This window comes from Gallus gallus, chromosome 1 (genome assembly GCF_016699485.2).
Source record: "Gallus gallus isolate bGalGal1 chromosome 1, bGalGal1.mat.broiler.GRCg7b, whole genome shotgun sequence".
In the NCBI taxonomy this organism is placed as follows: Eukaryota; Metazoa; Chordata; class Aves; order Galliformes; family Phasianidae; genus Gallus; species Gallus gallus.
In genome coordinates, this window is record NC_052532.1 from 19,084,389 (window position 1) to 19,102,082 (window position 17,694).

At 39.0% G+C, this 17,694-nt stretch overlaps 1 protein-coding gene across 1 annotated transcript in view; it reads right to left on the reverse strand.

Annotated features, from left to right (window-relative positions):
- Positions 1-14,825, reverse strand: part of ALG12 (ALG12, alpha-1,6-mannosyltransferase) — a 43,875-nt gene extending 29,050 nt beyond the window's left edge. Inside the window, exon 1 of the mRNA XM_046934152.1 lies at positions 13,560-14,825. The gene's annotated coding sequence lies outside the window, so the exon portion shown is untranslated. The remainder of the gene's footprint in view (positions 1-13,559) is intronic.
- Positions 14,826-17,694: the final 2,869 nt, after the last annotated feature.

The following is a 17,694-nucleotide window of genomic DNA, read 5'->3' on the forward strand; positions in this document are numbered from 1 at the left end:
TCATGCTGTGGTATCAAACTAAAAGCTGTATCCCTTTAGCTGGTTTGCTTTGCTGCTTCTCCGGGGTTTCTTGACCTAAAACTAAGCACTTTTTGCAATGGGAAGTACGCTACTTACTAGTATCCAAGTACTGTACAGAAAGGTTCTCTGTTAGGTTATAATTGAACCCTACAGAAGATTCATCTTGAACTCAGACAGAGGCACTTTCCAGGAACAAGAAAACCTATTCTATTTTTTTCTATTTCAATTAAAACTCTTAAACAGTGTCAGGAAAGTCCTCTATACAGCAAGTATACCACAGTACTTATGCAGTGTCTAAACTTAAACATCTAAGCATGTGCTGAAATGTTTTCATCTGAGCATTTGGAAATAATCTCACTATTGATTTTTTTTTTTTTTCCTCTGACATGAATTCCCAGCATATACATCATAGACACTGAGTTCTCTGCAAAGTATAATACCATCCATTCATAAATAGAATAAAAGCAGTCTATTTTGGTGAATTACTTGCCAATTTAGGTAATTAATTCAGGAAGGTAGAGATCTCATGAAAGGATTCAAATCACTAACTTCTTTCTCAATAGAGATGCCAAAGCCCCTAGGTTATAGACAAGATCGAGATGCAGGTCACGGTAAGATATGAGGGCTGCTCTGAAAGTAATGCCTCCTATTTTATTATGTTGGCCCACAATATCAGAGGTGGGTGTTGGTGGTGTGGCAGTAGAGGTTGCACCTTTGCACCAACATTCTGTAATGTTTTGTTGCCACGCAACAGATGGCAGCAGAGGGACAGATTGACAGTGGTATCTAACATGAAAGTGCATGTGAAGCAAAAGTGCATCACTGAATTCCTTCATGCAGAAACTGCAATGTACCACAAAAATACTGCATGTATTACAAAAATTTTTGGTCTTTAAACTTATTTCATGTCCAAATACAAAGTTTTTTTTGTGTCAAGCTGTCTGTCTCTCTTACAAGAAGCATTTAAATGGCCATGAAGTAATGTCATGATTATGAAAGTAATGAAGGTCAAACTGCAAATCGTTGCACAGAGCAGTGTACCCAACTCTTGTACTTATTTATTTTTTTAATGAACTGCTAGTCTTAATGCTTGAAAAATCTCCCTTTTTGTCTGTCAGTTTAGCTATAATAACAGTAATGAAACAGGTTCTCTTATTTATTTTTCTTAGTATATTGTCCAAAATTGATATTTTAGCTTAGTTTATGAGGTCTGGAAATTCAGAGAGACAAGTATTAGTATGTTGAGAAATCCACATACTGAAAACCTTAACGCTGTTCACAGAATCATGGAATGGGTGCATTAAAAAGAACGTGGCCAGCAAGTAAGGAAGGTGATCCTCCTCCTCTACTCTGCACTGGTGAGGCCACATCTGAACTATTGTGTCCAGTTCTGGGATCCTCAGTTCAGGAAAGACAGGAACTTTAAGGAGTCTGGTAGAAGACCACAAAGGTGATGAGGGACCTGGATCATCTCCCTTATGAGAAAAGGCTGAGAAACCCATGACTGTTCAGCATGGAAAAGACTGAGAGGGCGTCTTACAATGCTCATAAATATTAAAAGAGTAGGCATCTAGTGAATGGGGCCAGGCTTTTTTCAGTGGTGCCCAGCCACCTTGACAAGGGGCAATGAGTGCAAACCAGAACATAGGAAGTTCCATACAAACATAAGGAAAAAATTCTTTACTTTGAGGGTAACAAAGCACTGGAACAGGCTGCCCAGACTGGTTTTGGAGTCTCCTTCTCTGGACGTATTTCAAACCTGCCTGGATGCTTTCTTGTGCAAACTACTGTAGGGAACCTGCTTTAACAGGGAGATTGAATTCTGTTGTAGTTTCCATGAAAATAAATGGGAGGCATTACTTTTAGAGCAGTCTATGTACACAGGATATATATATTGTACAAACTCAACTCTAGTTTTCCATTTACAGTTGACAAGGATTGATCATACATTATCCTACTGAGTGGGGGAGAGTCAGTTAGGCAGTTGTATTTGCTAACCTTTCAGCTGATATTTGCAAGTTAAAAAAGGACCAAAACTTTTGAAAGTCTCCTAAGATATTAAGTGCTCAGTGTATACAGCACTATGCAGGTATAATACAATTATCTCTCACAAACATGATGGATCCTTTCCCTTAAAGTTACTTTCAGACCATTCTTGATGCAGACCATTCTTAATTATTTGTACACCTAATTTTGTTCCATATTAACAAGTGGCTAATTGAAAATAATGTGTCATTAAAAGCTGTGACAAAAACACCACCAACAACATGCAGTCCTGGATCCTATTTAGCAATAACAAAAATGACAATACTCTGTTATTATCCTAGCTCACCTATTAGTATCCTTCCTGTTTATTCTTGCCTTCCATCAGCCTGCCATGGATTATTTTCTGCAATTACATTGTATGTATTCTGAAAGAAAGCTCCCAGACTTAGTCAGAGGAGTCACCTTTCCTTTGTATCTTCTTCAGGTCAAAATGGAATTCTCCATCTCTTTCAGCTACCCCGTGACTAGCTTTCTTGTTTCAGTTATAATGTTAATCCATAATATGCCTGCAGAGATACTGTTGTTTTTTTTTTTTCTTTCTGATTTTTAGTAGATAGATTTTAATAGATGCTACTGTAGTAGCACTGGTGTATTAGATTTTCTTTCTTATTAGAAAGTACATTTGAAGTTGTATTTCCATTACATTAGATCTCTTTTTTTTTCCTAGTTTTTTTTATTATTATTTGTCTTGACTTTTTACTCTTCCACACCTATCCCAGCTACAGCCAGAATTAGTTCTGTCACTTGAACAGAATTGAACAACTTTTCCACTGCCAAGAGTGGAAGCCAAATGAATTTCTGAGATGACAAAGTCACAGAATGGTTGAGGATAGAATATACCTGTACAGGATGCTTGTAGAGGATGTCTAGTCCAACAGCCATGCTCAAAGCAAGATCAGACTACAGCAGGTTCATCAGGGCCCTTCTGGCTCACAGTCGGCTTAGTATCCATTGGGACCCTCAGTTTGTTGGAAAAACCATTCTCCAGCCTCAAGTTTGTTCTGGGTTATTTCTCTTTAGGTGCAGGACTTGACATTTCCTTTTGTTGAACATCATGTTCATGTTGTTTTGTCAGGGTCCCTCTGAAGGACAGCACAACCATCTGGTCAGTCCGCTAATACTCCTGGTTTTGTGTTGTGTGCAAACTTGCCAGGAGTGGGTCCTGTTCCATCCTCCAGGACATTAATGAAGGTATTAAGCAGTATGGGCCTCAGGATCAACCCCTGGCAAATGTCACATTTGCGGACCCATAGCTAAGTGTTGCACCTTTGATCACAACCCTTTGGGCCAGGCAGTTCAGCCAGTTTTCAGACCACATCATTGTCTGTTTATCTAGCTTATATTTGAGTTTATCAGTGAAGATTTCAAGGGACAGTGTGAAAGGCCTTGCTTAAAGTCAAGGTAAACAACATCCAGTGTCCTACTCACATCCATCAAGCTTGTTTTGTTGTAGAATACTGTCTGCTTTCTCAAGCATGATGTAAATTTGTGCTGAACCAAGCTTGGACAACTTCATGTTGCTCACATGTCTGGAAAAGTCTTCCTGGAGTATTTTCTCCATCATTTTCTTATAGAACGAGGTGAGGCTGACTGCCCTGTCATTCCTCAGGCAATCCTTCTCAAAGATAGTATGACATTTGCTTTCTGCAAGTCTTCAGGAACCATTTCAAATTATGACTTTTTGAAGATGATCAAGAATGGCTTTGCAATAACATTGGCCAGCCTCATGTGTGCATCCCATCAGACCCAATGGACCAGTGTATGACCTGTTTGTTTAAATGTTTCCTAATCTGATCATCTTTCAGGTAAGTCTTCCTTATTCCAGATACTGACATGGGCTTGGGAATCTTGAAAACAAATACTGCCAGTAAAGACCAAAGCAAAGAAGTCATTGAGTACCCTGGCCTTTTCTGTGTCCTCTCACCCAATACCCAATTGTTCTGCAGAGTGCCATTTTCGGTCACCTTTCACTTTCTGCATACATATTTGCTGCAGATAGGCCTGTAGTAGCCCTTGTTCTTCAAATTCCTTACCTGGTTCTACTTCCAAGTAGTCTTTGGCTTTCTTGACCCGATCTCTTCATGCTTAGACAGTATCTCTGTATTCACCTAGGGTCACCTGCCCTATTTTCACATCTCATTCACTCCTATGTATGTATCATCTTTGCGCGAAGAGGAAAAAAAAAGGGGGGTGGGGGTGGGGGGAACCTTAAACTAAATAGTTTCATGATAATGTTTAGGTATCTTCTAAGACTCCAGTTTGGGTCCTGTTATTCTTGCCTGTTGTGTTGGGCTGTAAGAAAGAAGTTATTTCAAGTTCCTTTTTATTTATTTATTTATTTTCTCTTCAACATTTCTAAGTTAAAAAGGAAAAAAATAGTTTGTGGTGAGATAAGGAGGAGGAACATATACCCAACCAAAAAAATAAGATGGCCTGCATGTATTTTTCCTAGAGTAAGAAAGACTGCTCAGAAGAGGATATGTGAGTAAACAATTTGATCTTCTAACAGGAGAGACCTTGTGGGTCATCTTATATTTGCCCAAGACAAAGCCAAGTGGGATTGTTCTTTGTGACATTTGAAAACCTATGGAATTACAAAATTGATGAGGTAGTATCATTTTCAATCATTCTCTGCAGTTTTATGTATCAAAACATATTGTTAGGTACTTTATAATAGTTAATTTTAATGACTGGCAAAATAAAAACCCGCATGCAGCTGTGATTATAGCCTCATTTGTTTGAGGTAACATGCAAACATAGAAAATGGTCCTCTGCAAGATCTTTGCCTTGCAAAAGATGAAGGAGGAAGTGTTTCAAAGAACTGAGACTGATCTATAATATATAACATAAGTAATAAGGTTGTTTTTAGCTTGCTTTCCTTTTTTTAGTTTTAGTTTTAGGTTCTGGGCTGGGTAATAACACATTTTCATGTTTTCAAGAAGTGAAGAAGGCTAAAAACTCTCATTTAGAAAATAGCTGAAATTTTAACATAAAATGTTTCCAAAGAAAATGACCAACCATAAACCTTGACAGTAACGAAGCACATAGTTTCAGTCCACTTCAACTTGTGCTCAGGAAATTCATTCAGAATTCTTTCTGTACAAGGGTGGTTCCCAGGGTCTTTATGATAGAAAGCTTAGCTCTGACTGCCCAGCTTTGTTAAATAGATCTCACATCACTGGGGAAAGTGAGAAGTCATCAAGTGTACAAAGCCACTCCCAGACTGGTGTGGCTTAGTATCCCCATCAATGGCAACATCTTGGTACTCTTTAATGCTTCAGTCCAGGAGTATGAAGCCTCAATGTCGTTTATGTATCTATTTTTGTGACTGTAAATCTAAATGGTTATGTATTTAAAGAGGTACTGTCATAGTTATGTATATACATATGTGCTTCTTGAGCCATATAAGTTAACAATTACCTTTCTGTTGCAGTACTTTGTAGGTTTTTTTTGTTATCTTTATACATTATGATGTACATAGTTCTCATTTTTTATTCAGCAATTATCATAAATTCTTCCTACCTGATGTCAAAGTTGCAACAAGAAATTAAATTGCTGTGTGAGCTGGAAAAGTTGGAAAAACTTCCTGTTAGCTCACAAGAGAGACAGATGAGTCATTAGGACACAAGCTGTTCTATCTTTTAGGACATAATTCTCTTATCAGTTCATTACACATTGTTCATACAAAACAAACAGTGTCCCCAGAATAAGTCTTATTTTATGTTAAAGCTCTTCACGCAGATGGTGTTTGACAGGCTATTTGACAAGACAGCCATCCTAATGGGATGACAGCTCTGGAATTCCCATTGCTTGGGAAAGAGAACTCTGTAGCAATCACAGTTCGATGTTGCTCCAGGCATTCTCTTTGTAGATGATAAATGTTGCTACACAGCTGTTTGCCCCATGTGGAGATGCACAGCTGTGCTACACCAGGAAAGGAGCCTATCTCTACAATGTTATTTCAGTAGCTTGTGCTGCACACTTTCACAACTCCCATGTGAAGCCAGCAGAGGGTACTCTTAAGCTTCCAAGAAGATGTTACATTGCTGCATGAGGCCTTTACTGCAAACTGAGTTATCATACGGAGCGGAGGGGATAGAAATGTCCCTTCTTTAATGGCAGTGTATGGGCCTGATTGCAGATAAGTAAAATTGATGAATAGTTCATATAGTTAATACATTTTCTACACCATGTTCTTTCCAGAACCACAGTCAACTGAGCTCTCAACCACATTAAAATAACATAATCTTAAAAATGGGAAATTTCAGCTTGGAAGGGACCTCAGGATGTCTCCTGTCCAACCAGCCATGAGGTGTGACCAGCTGTCTCATCTGCTCTTGAAAAGTCTCTAAGGATGGAGGTTGCACAATCTTTTTGACAACTGTCTTTGTGATCAAAATGTTTTTCTGTATGCTAGTCTCAGACAGTATTGTTCTAGTTGATGTCTGTTGTCTCTTGCGCTGATGCCATACACTGTAGTAAATCCTTGACCTCCTAGCTCTATTCCTGTTAATACAGTCCAGCAGATTGGTGGCCTTCTCTGCTGCCAAGACACTGCTGGCTTATGGTCATCTTGCTGCCCACCAGCACCATCAGGACCTTTTCCACAGAGCTGCTTCCCAGCTTGCAGTCCCCAGCCTAATTGCAGGGAGTTCTTCCTTACTAAGTGCGGGAATGCACAATGGAGATTTATACATAAATTCACTGCAAACAAAACTGCAAAATTAGATTACAATGTTTTATCTTTTCTTTAAAATATAATACTTGAAGAAAAATCATCTTTATCTTACACAGCTTACATATGTCTAGCATGATTTGATAGTCAAAAAGACGTAGCATAAGAGCATAAGTGTACTGTTTGCTATACCGGAGAAAATTATACAGGCTGCGTAATAAGTACAATATTCATTTTTAAAGGCTCATAATCTTTCTCTGTAAAACATGTAACCATGTCATTACTCACTTGAACAAACTCAGTTTATTCAAACAAGAGAACAATTTGCTCTCACTGCTTTTCAGTCTTTCCTTCTGTCAGTCAGTTATGTCACCAGTTGTTCCAGATGTCTCTAGCTGGATGTTTTCTGCAGACTAGAGGCAGAGTAATGAGGTAGCCAGAAACACCTGGAAATACTTCAGCATTTTTTGCTGCCACATCTGGAGCTCCCAGAATCATCAGAGCACTAACAGCATTGGGATCACTTTTTTGATCAATTTGCAACCTGGTACCACCTGAAATAGATGTGCTTTAATGGAAGCTGATTACTTATTAACAACAGAATAGCACTCTTGACTTGACATTACAGCCAAGTAAATTCTACCTCTTTGTTCTAAAAAACCTTATGGAAATATACTGGGACAGTAAAAGTACGGGTGAATGTCGTTGTCTAGTGTACCACCCCTTGTATTTAATATCTTTATGAGCGAATCATTAGGGGAAAGAAAGAGATAGCAAGAAGGGAATTAGGTACTGGAATGTGTATAGACCAGACAGTTAACATTCTTGTTCCTGAAGGAAGGTGAGATCAATCTTTTGCACCTTAAAGTTGGTTTAGTTTTCTAGCCATCACTGCTTTAAATAAGCAATGTTAAAACTTTAACTCTTATTTGTCACTGCTGTGATGACCAAAGAGTATGATACAAATGCTGAAGATAACAAATACCAACATCATTTCAGGTTGGCATGAGGGATATGCATTGCTTCAAACATAAATTCCTTGTATATATATTTTATATATGTATACATGCATATGCCTTCTTATCTCACCTGGTTTAGGCACTCTTCAGAAAAAAGTAAATCCATACAAACATATACATCTATTTTTGTACAGAAATGTGTACAGCACAAGTAGAAAGTATTAAATGTCAAACTTATATACAACTCTTCCAATAAAACCTGTGGTATTTAAGCATAAGTTTAACGAATTTGCTGAATCATGGATGTGTGCTTGAGGCTCTACAAGCAATAAAACATCATTTTAAGGCTGTAGATAATCTCCAGTGTGACTAATGCAATTAGAATTTAATAGATGTTTAAGAGGATTTAGCGCTGGCACATAGAATTTAAGTAGCACATTGCAATATTGGAGAGAAAGAGATCTACATGATGGTTGAAATGCTTCAGTTTGTAGCAAAATCAACAACATGGCATAAGTGCCAAAGATGGAAAAGAGATCACTTGAGTGGTACTCAAGTTATAAAGGGTTGAAGCTACTGAGCCCTGTCAAGACACTTGGTGGCTCCCCTGTCTTTCTGACTTCAGAGCTTGGAGGTTTCACATAGAGGTGAAAATGATTGGTTCGTCATTATTTCCACAGCCAAATTTCCTAGCTCCCACTGAGCTTCTTCTAGTGTACTTATCTTCTTGTTAGTGAAAAGAGTATTCTGGCACACTGCACTTGAAAAGGTGCTGACTCCTGGTCTACATCTCACACTTCCATGGGAAACATCCATGGCTGTTGAATTTAGCAGTATCAGAGCATGTGTTCCAAATCCTGTGAACTTATGTGTCTATTAACAGCAATTTAAAAAACTGCCAGTTTTCACAGTATTCAATAAACAAAAAAAAAAAAATGCAGTACTTCTGAGCAGTTTTTTATACAAAAATAGTATAATATTTACCAGGAAAGCCATCACCAGTTGCAGTACAAATCCCCATTGGGTTGCATTCTTTATTGTAATAATGTTTGAGCTTCCCATAATATGAAGCAAGGACACAGCGTTTTCATGAGTAAGAATTGCAGTACTGGAAAGAGGCAACAACATGAGTTAATATTCTCTGAATAGCAGGCAATTAAACTTCCATGGGAAATTTGTTTATTTCAGAAATTTAAAATGGTTCCAAGAAATATTCATGCTGTGACAAAATTTCACTATTTTCTGGGATAGAAGATGGATTTTATCATGGGATCATGGCATTCTGAGTTTGTCAATAAAGGAATAGAAACACTGTGCTTTTTATCCAACGTTCATTTGTTTACAAATACAAAGAAAAAGGGGAAAAAAAATTAGTTATGCAAACTAAGCTTGGCAGTTGTACTTAAAGTCTCTGGAAAGTCTTAAAAACCTTACAATTCCTAGTAGTATGTTGAAGGAGGAGGTGATTGGGATTCATAAAAATGAGCAGTTATGTAAAGTGTTGAGCCTTGCAATCTTCTAATGCTGTTGTCCTCTAAATACACAGTAAATGTAAGATTTTTACCAAAGCATCCAAACTTCAGGTAAATTACACCCCAACATCATTATTTTTAAACCAGTAGGAAAACAAAAAGATAGATCTGCTAACTTGTAGAGCACAACACAGAATCTTATGAAAACTAGAAAAACTAAATTTACAAGGAAGACAAAGTGAAATGGAATGAGAAGACCCTTGCCACAGTAAGTGTTTCAGTGACATACTAACATTTTGCTTTGGTTCTTCTGCAGGAGGAGCTCTGAAACATATCTCCAAAGCTTTTTGTACTGTGCCTGTTTAACAGTCATCAAGGACACGTGACTAATGAATTAAAGTGCAGTGGTAGCACACCAAGGCATAAATCAGGTGCATCCTGCAAGAAAACAAAGATGGCTGTTTTTCCAGACACTCCCTTGAGGTGCATTCTTGGAATTGCAGGATGTTCAGATAGTATGCCCACAGACAAACCATCATAAAATCATAGAATGGCTTGGGTTGGAAAGGATCTTAAAGCCCCTCTAGTTCCAACCCCTGTCATGGGCAGGTTGCCACCCACCAGATCATAGAATCATAGAATTATAGAATCGCTAAGGTTGGAAAAGACCCACAGGATCATCCAGTCCAACCATTCGCCCATCACCAATGGTTCTCGCTAAACCATGTCACTCAACACAACATCCAAACGCTCTTTGAACACCACCAGGCTCGGTGACTCGACCACCCCTCTGGGCAACTCATTCCAGTGTCTGACCACCCTTTCAGAGAAGCAGTATTTCCTAACATCCAACCTGAACCTTCCCTGGTGCAGCTTGAAGCCAGATCAGGCTTCCCAAGGCTGCATCCAACCTGGCCTTGACTACCTCCAGGGATGGGGTCTCTAAAAAAATCCCTGGACTGGGACAGTCTTGCAGAGTGCTGTCAGGGAGGAGATTTGTATGTCTAGTACTGCTGTAAATTATACCTGTGATTCTGCAATCATTTACTTCATTATTACGTGCTTTATTCTTGGGACAGTCTTATACTTGATAGGCTCAATAGCCTTAAAGGGTTGGGGAGTGTTGTCCTCACATAAGGAAGGAAGGTATCTCTGTTAACATATGTAAAATATATAGTGCCTTCCATTGAATTTGGAAGCCAGAATCAGAAATTGAAAGCTTTAACCTTGACCATGTATGATGACAAAACTAAGATGGTATAATGGCTACCCATAGCTAGTGTTGTTTAGCATCCTCATGGTTTCCTGACTTGCTGTGGAGAAACTGACAGGTCAGTGGAAACCTGGACCTGAGACAAACATAGGAGCAAACCAAACACCTCTAGTCAAGGCAGGGATCAGTAAGTGTGCCTTGTAGTGGTTCTGTGGAATTCATGTCACCATCAAAGTGGGAGAAACACTCAAATGCTTCGAGATGATGAAATAACTACAGGCTTTGAACTGTATCTCATAGCAATTCAAACAAAACTGAGGATTAATGTAGACTTTTGTGCAGACAAGCTGCTGCAATTTTTGGCAAAAACTCAATCTAATGTAGAAACACAGAAAAGAAGTTGCTTTTGATTACATGAGGTTCAGTTGTGTGTTCAGAACAGGAATTGTCTCGTTTAGGGAATCTGCACTTCGCTGTGTTCTCACAGCAGTAATGAAATAGATGTACAGCAAAAATGACAAAATGTGACATGACCATTTCATTCTGTCCCCAGTTCTTTTCTTTTCAAAATGGATATTTCTGATTCCGCCCACCCCCCCCACCACACACCCCTTTTATTTTTTTCCTTAAAAAGGACCAGCTCTAATGAAAACTCTTGTTACAAGATGGTATTAGCAGCAGGGCAAAGTGTTCTTTCATCTTATCAAAACCAACTTTCCCTTAAGAGGAAATGTGTCAAGAAAACTTCATGAAACTTCTTTAGCCTCTCATACTTTCATAGCAAGTGATGGATGTCTTGGTGACAAATGATGAACAATTTTGTTGAATACTTGTTCCTGCTAGCAGGAGTCTGAACATATCAGAATAAGGTTCTTAGATACAATTATTCAAGATTAAAGTGAAAAATGATTGAGAATCTGCTGTAGTGGAAGTTACTGAAACTAGACAAAAGCAGTTATTTTCCAGCTGCAAATGTATGCTGAGTTATTTTACTTGAATGACTCTCTCCAGCTTCAAAGTTAGGCACAGTTAACTAATCAGTAAAGTCAAACATGCACATAGGCAGGAGAATGCTTTCCAACTCCAAACTGACTTTCAAAATGACTGCTGATAGTGATTAAGCAATGCTAGAGCTCATTTTTCTGACTAACTCTTCGGCTTTCCCTACCCCTCCCATCCCCACCTGCTGCATTCCTCCCCACTCCATTCTCACTTTTATCTCAGCCTCTCTCCTTCCTCTTAGACCACAGCTGTTGTCTTCTTGCTGCTTACATTTTTTCCATTCCTGGTCTCATCTTACCTCACTTCTGTCGACATCTAAAGAGATATATCAGCTGCTTTTCTCCAGTAAAACCCTTGATGATTCCCAGAGATTCAATACTGCAGCAGGGATGGGACTAATCAGCACCTAACTAGCCTGAATTGTGCAGCCACCCCTGTCATGTTAAGATAGAACTGTGAGTAAGCTCTGACCATCCTTTGATCAGAGGGAGTTTTGCCCAGAGCTTCTAACATGTCTGAGACTGCAGAACATTGAAAATGAATGTGAAAAATAGTGTAGTGCTTCTGCCAGTGTTTTGAAGAGATACCCAGTCACTGGGGATTCCTTTGTATTGGAGTGGCTTTCCGGAGTGAAAAAAATTAAAAAAAAAAAAAAGAAAGGAGAGAAGAAGAGTAGATTTTATCTGAATACTCATCTTAGAGTGTTACAGAGTGATTGTGCCTGTTTTATTTAGTCTGATCCCCTCACAAAAATCTCAAGCTCCACAGAAATGCAAGAAACAAAGAAACAGACATTAGCTATGAAATAAAGAATGGCTTTGCTTGCATGTAAGAAAAATCATAATATCTTTATATACCAAACTTTCACAGGGGAGTTCTTGCAGACAACAAGGACCAAATGTTAACAATGCCAGGAATTTGGATAATGCTGGTAAATGCATCTCAGGGCCTGCAGGTGCCAAATGCCTGAGAAGCATTCTTCTCCAAAGGGCAGGGCTGGGGAAGCCAAAATCCCTTGGTATGGAGGCAGACCGCAGTCGGTGCCTCACAGAGGTATGACGAGCTGTTTATTATGACTGCAGACTCTCTATGAGGGCTCAGTGGCAACGAGGAGGGTTGGCAGCGTGTTTATATGCCTTAACCAAAGTCTGAAATTCTGCTGCGTAAAATTGCAAATAAAAATATTTATGAAACTCTTCTCCAAGTAAAACATAGATAATCATTTTGAACACAAAGACTATTACCCATCAGTGAAAAAAAAATGTTGCTGTCTTGATGATGAATTGCTTATTTTGGATGTGATGGTGGCTTAATATGAAACCCAACTGTTATGTCCTGATGAAGCTGAGAAAACAGAGTAAGTAGTGCTTAGCAAACAAAATCAGTCCCTCCCTTTTTAGAAATGTATTGTCTTTTGCCTTGCAGGGAAGCTTAATTTGGCCTTAATTAGCAGAAATATCACAGTAATGGGTATACAGTGATGGAAATCAAGTCCGGCTGTGCATTACTGCACATTTTGAATGCACGCTATTGCACACTGAAGGTACAGATGAGGCTAAGATGAGACTAGACTCCAGAATCAGCATTATTTTTCCAGGTAGTTCTGCATTGCAGTCTCATCAAGCAAAAGAACAGAAAAATATGTCATTTTTATTGTCAGACCCACAGTCAACAGTCATATATTCAAATTGGTAAGAAGTTATGCCTGCAGAAGTGTCATGGGACAGAACAATGATAATAAATTCTAAATCCCATCAGTTGGATATTAGCTTAAGTTACCATTAAATAGAACGTTGTTTTTCTGAGGGTGAGGCTTACCATTCAGGGTGTATATTTTCAATGTAAGGTTCTACTATTATACTGTTTAAGTATGTTTATCAATTCAGTAAATTGTATTTCCCACTTAATTATCCATTATCATTCATGAAATAATTTGCTATTCAGTTGTGTAATTCAGTTGATAATATTGGTCATCATCACCAATAGTGGCAGATTTTAGGATTACTGAAAGAATTCTTTGCTCCTCTGCCAAACCTCTCAATTTTTTTTCTCCCAGCTATTCATGTCATATATAGTTTATTCTATAAAATTTTCTGTAATACTTATTTTATTTTATAGTTTATTCTATTATTCTTATCGTTTATTCTATAAAGTAGTTGCATAATACTTACAGTATGTTGTGCCATAGTTTGCCCACATGGAGCTATCTGTACTGTGAGGGCTGCTTAAAAGAGTCAACAGATGCTGACCGTAAGGTGCTCAGGGATCCTCAGTGTAGATGTATTGGCACAAAGGCCATGCTCATGCCCAGCACTGAGCTATGCATTTTGGCTGTGGGCTCCCTTAGGAGCAGGAGCACAGGGACCCCAAGTCAGCTTTGTCTGTGGGTAGCAGCTGAGTTTGAGAAATTTTCATCCAGATGTTCAAGAACAAAACAAGTTCAGAATCTTGTAGGCAGGGAACTTTGCACACTCAGCTCTGGTCTCCTCTCGCATGCTCTAGTGTTGCACAATATATGGTGATCTGCCCAATGGCCAGCCAATGATTCTCTTGGCACAGGGCCACCAAAATGAATTTAAAACAAAGTAGCTGCAGGAGAAATTTGTTGCTTAATTAGAAACATAGCTCTCAGTAGCAGAAATTAGTCTGCTAAATTTGAAGTAACCTACTTGATATTATAAACCCATGTAGAATTGACTTTGGCTTTTAGTTGAATCTTATCAGATCAGAAAAGCATATTCCTATTTCTGAGGAATTGGGCTCAGTGATGCTTATGGGTCCCTTCCAACTCCGGTTACTCTATGATTCTATGTGCTCCCTCCCCACTGCTGGGAGTTTGGCCTGCTCATTAACTCATGGTAAGCTTGACTTTTCATTGTGAGGCCTCTGATGACAAATATGTCAGTCAAAGTCCATAAATGGCCAGTACACACAACTTGCATGAGCATCTTCAATCAGAAATCGATCTATATTACAGAATTTTTTTATTGGTTATGGTTAAGAATACTTAAAGTAATGAAAACCACCTGTGAAATACTAGACACTCACTGCTTATATCTAATCAGAACAGGAAATTACCCTCTTCTTAGGATATATTCTTCCCTTGAGCAACTAAGCAAAGCTATGATCTAAATATCAGGCAGCACTTCTGTGCTGTGCAGGTGATGGAGCACTGGCACAGGTTGCCCAGAGGCTGTGGAGTCTTCTCCATGGAGATCTTCGGAAGCTGCCTGGACATGTTCTTGGGCACACTGTTCTGGGCACCCCTGCTTGGACAAGGGGTTGGGCCAGGCAGTCCCTGCCGAACTCAGCCATTCTGTGGTTCTCTGATGTAAGGTGCCCTCTCAGCGAGATGAGAACTTGGTGAAACCTGGAAACAGAAAAAAAGATACTCAATTGTCTCAGACTTTAGAGTTACTAAGCTACGCTGGGAAAGACCTGTCTGTATTCATATAACTCAGTACTTGACAAGTGTTCATTAAACATAAAAATTAAAATTAAACAAAAAAAAAGACATTTTTTTACAGAATATAGCAGTTCATCAAACAAAGCCCACATAACTGAAGCTACCTGTTTCCATTTCCTTCCTAGAAAAAAAATTACCACAGCTCATAAAGCACAAGGCAGTGAATGTAACAGATCTTGTTTAACAATGAAATGGCATATCCCTTTCTTTTCCACTTTAGATTCAAGCATTTGTATTTGGTGTCTTTTGTATGGTTTTTGCTTACTAGACCATACCTCATCTACCAGAAATTGGGCCTCTGACTATCTGTGCTGTTGAAGTTGTATAGATTTGGGGTACTTTCTAGGCTTTATATTAATAGAGTTGCATTTTGTTTGGAATCTAATGATGAAAAACATCACACTTTCTCACTGCAGTGCACAAAATACACTTCTTTCTCAGTCCTACTGAGGAGTGGTGAAAGCTACCATAACAATAACTTCCATTTCTCACAGTCTCCACCTTAGGTACAAACATAACATTGATATTAAGTGTTGCCTTACCCTCCGGGTGCCCTTCCAGTTCATGTTGACTTCATCTGTATACTCGCTGAGTAATCAGTAACTCTGGCCCACAGATGTTGCATCCTTCTGTGTGGCCTCTTCTGTTGCTAACAGTAAGGAAATGTTTTGGAACTCTATTTTCCTCGCATCCTTCAAAACACTATAGAGAACATTTTTTCTTATGAAATAGGCAGTTCTCACTAACACTATGGCCTCTATCAAGACAGCCCAAACACTTGTTTGCAGAAATGCCAGGTGCTGTTGTTTCACATCATATACTTCCCTTGCTTTATGTACTTTTTAATAGTGTACTCCTAACTGCATCTACTTGTTGCACTAATATTTGAAGCCTCTGTCTTTCTAAATGTCAAGACCTCATTGCTTAGACTCATTGTCTTTTATTTTTGTTATTTTAATTTAATGAAATAAGTAAAAGAGAAAGAGAAAACTGTCACTGTAATTGGCCATTATCCTCAGCTGGCAAAACTGCAAAATTGTATCAGTTTGTAAGATGAGGCATCCAGACTCTTAAGAAATTACCTCTGAGATGGTGCTGTGTGATATGTGTTGTATAAAATCACTTGTACAATAGCTAATAACTGATCAATAAAAAAAGCACTGTTAGCAATTACAACATTAAGTACATTACACATTTGCGCTTCTTTCCCTTAGCAGCACCTAAGTGGGTTGCTCTGCTTCCTATTTTATTATGTTGGCCCACGAGATCAGAAGCGGATACTGGCAGTATGGCAGTAGAGGTTGAACCTTCCCACAGAGACTGTTACATTTTGTTGCTGTGACAGATGGCAGCAGAGGAACAGTCTGACAGAATGGCACCTGACATGGAAGTGCATATGGAGCAAAGGTGTGTCATTGAATTCCTCCATTAGGAAAAAAATGCACCCACTGACATTCATTGAGACGTGCTGAACATTTAGCGACTGAAGGAACTGGGGCTGTTTAGTCTGAGGAAAAGGAGGCTGAGGGGAGACCTTATTGCTCTCTTCCAATATCTGAAAGGTGCTTACAGTAAGAGCGGGGTTGGTCTCTTCTCACTGGTGACAGGACGAGGGGAAATGACCTCAAGTTGCACCAGGGCAAGTTTAGGTTGGATATCAGGAAAAACTTCTTCACAGAAAGGGCTGTTAAACACTGCAATAGGCTCCCCAGGGCACCATCCCTGAATGTGTTTAAAAACCATTTGGATGCGATGCTCAGGGATATGATTTAGAGGAGGGTTGTTAGAGTTAGGGTAGTATGGTTAGGCTGCGGTTGGACTCAATGATCTTTAAGGTCTTTTCCAACCTGAGCACTTCTATGATTCTATGATTCTATGACTTATGGAGACCAGAGAGTGGATGTGAGCACAGTAAGGCAGTGGGTGGGGAAACACTGTGAAGCAGTGGGTCACCTCTGCTGGTGCAGATTTCTACAAGTGTCACATTCAGGCTTTTGTTGCAAAAATTCATAGCTAATGTTGAAAAAGTGTAGCTGAGAATTTTCTTTATCAAATAGTGTTACTGTATTATTTGTAACTGTTGTAGTTTCCATGGAAAAAATCAGGAGGCATTAGTTTCAGAGCAACATTCATATGACATTCCTGTGATTAACATTTATATTGCCAATACTCACTCTGCAGGTTAAATAAGTATTAGTGTTGTGTGTTCTAGTTTTGGTATCTGGATGAAAGCCACAGTTATCCACTGCAGCACTGGTCAGGAGTGAAGATGCAGGAGCTTGTTGTGCTAGACGATGGAATCACTGCGTGATTTGATTCCATAGAGCTGGTTTCCCTTCACCTCTTCAGTAACATAAAGGCGGCACCTCAGTGCAGGCAGTCAGTGCAGCTATGAAAATCAAATTTGGTGTCTCTTCAGAGTTCTGTTCAGGTTTCTCAGGTTTCTGAGCAAAATGGTATAGGAACAATCATGGCTTGAACCAAGAGCACATGGGATCTGTAAAACGTCTATCCTTAATGGCTTGGCAGTGGATCGTTTGGGAATTAGGGATGAAAGAACAGATGTTATGCATTCAAGCACCTGGATAAAGATATGAAACCCCCAAAATACATATATTATTTTGACAAAGCAAAACGGTGAAACTTGTATTTGTCTGTGATATCCCATCCTATTCAGATAAGGGGCTGTTTGTTTTTAAATGGAAATATGGCTTGGCATAACTTGACAAAACCATAACGGCCCTTGTGGCCACATTACATCTGGGTCAGATGTATTTGATGTTCTTACTTTGATCTCCTGTGTAATCAGAGTGTTTTCAGCTTAGATCTTGAATCTACGT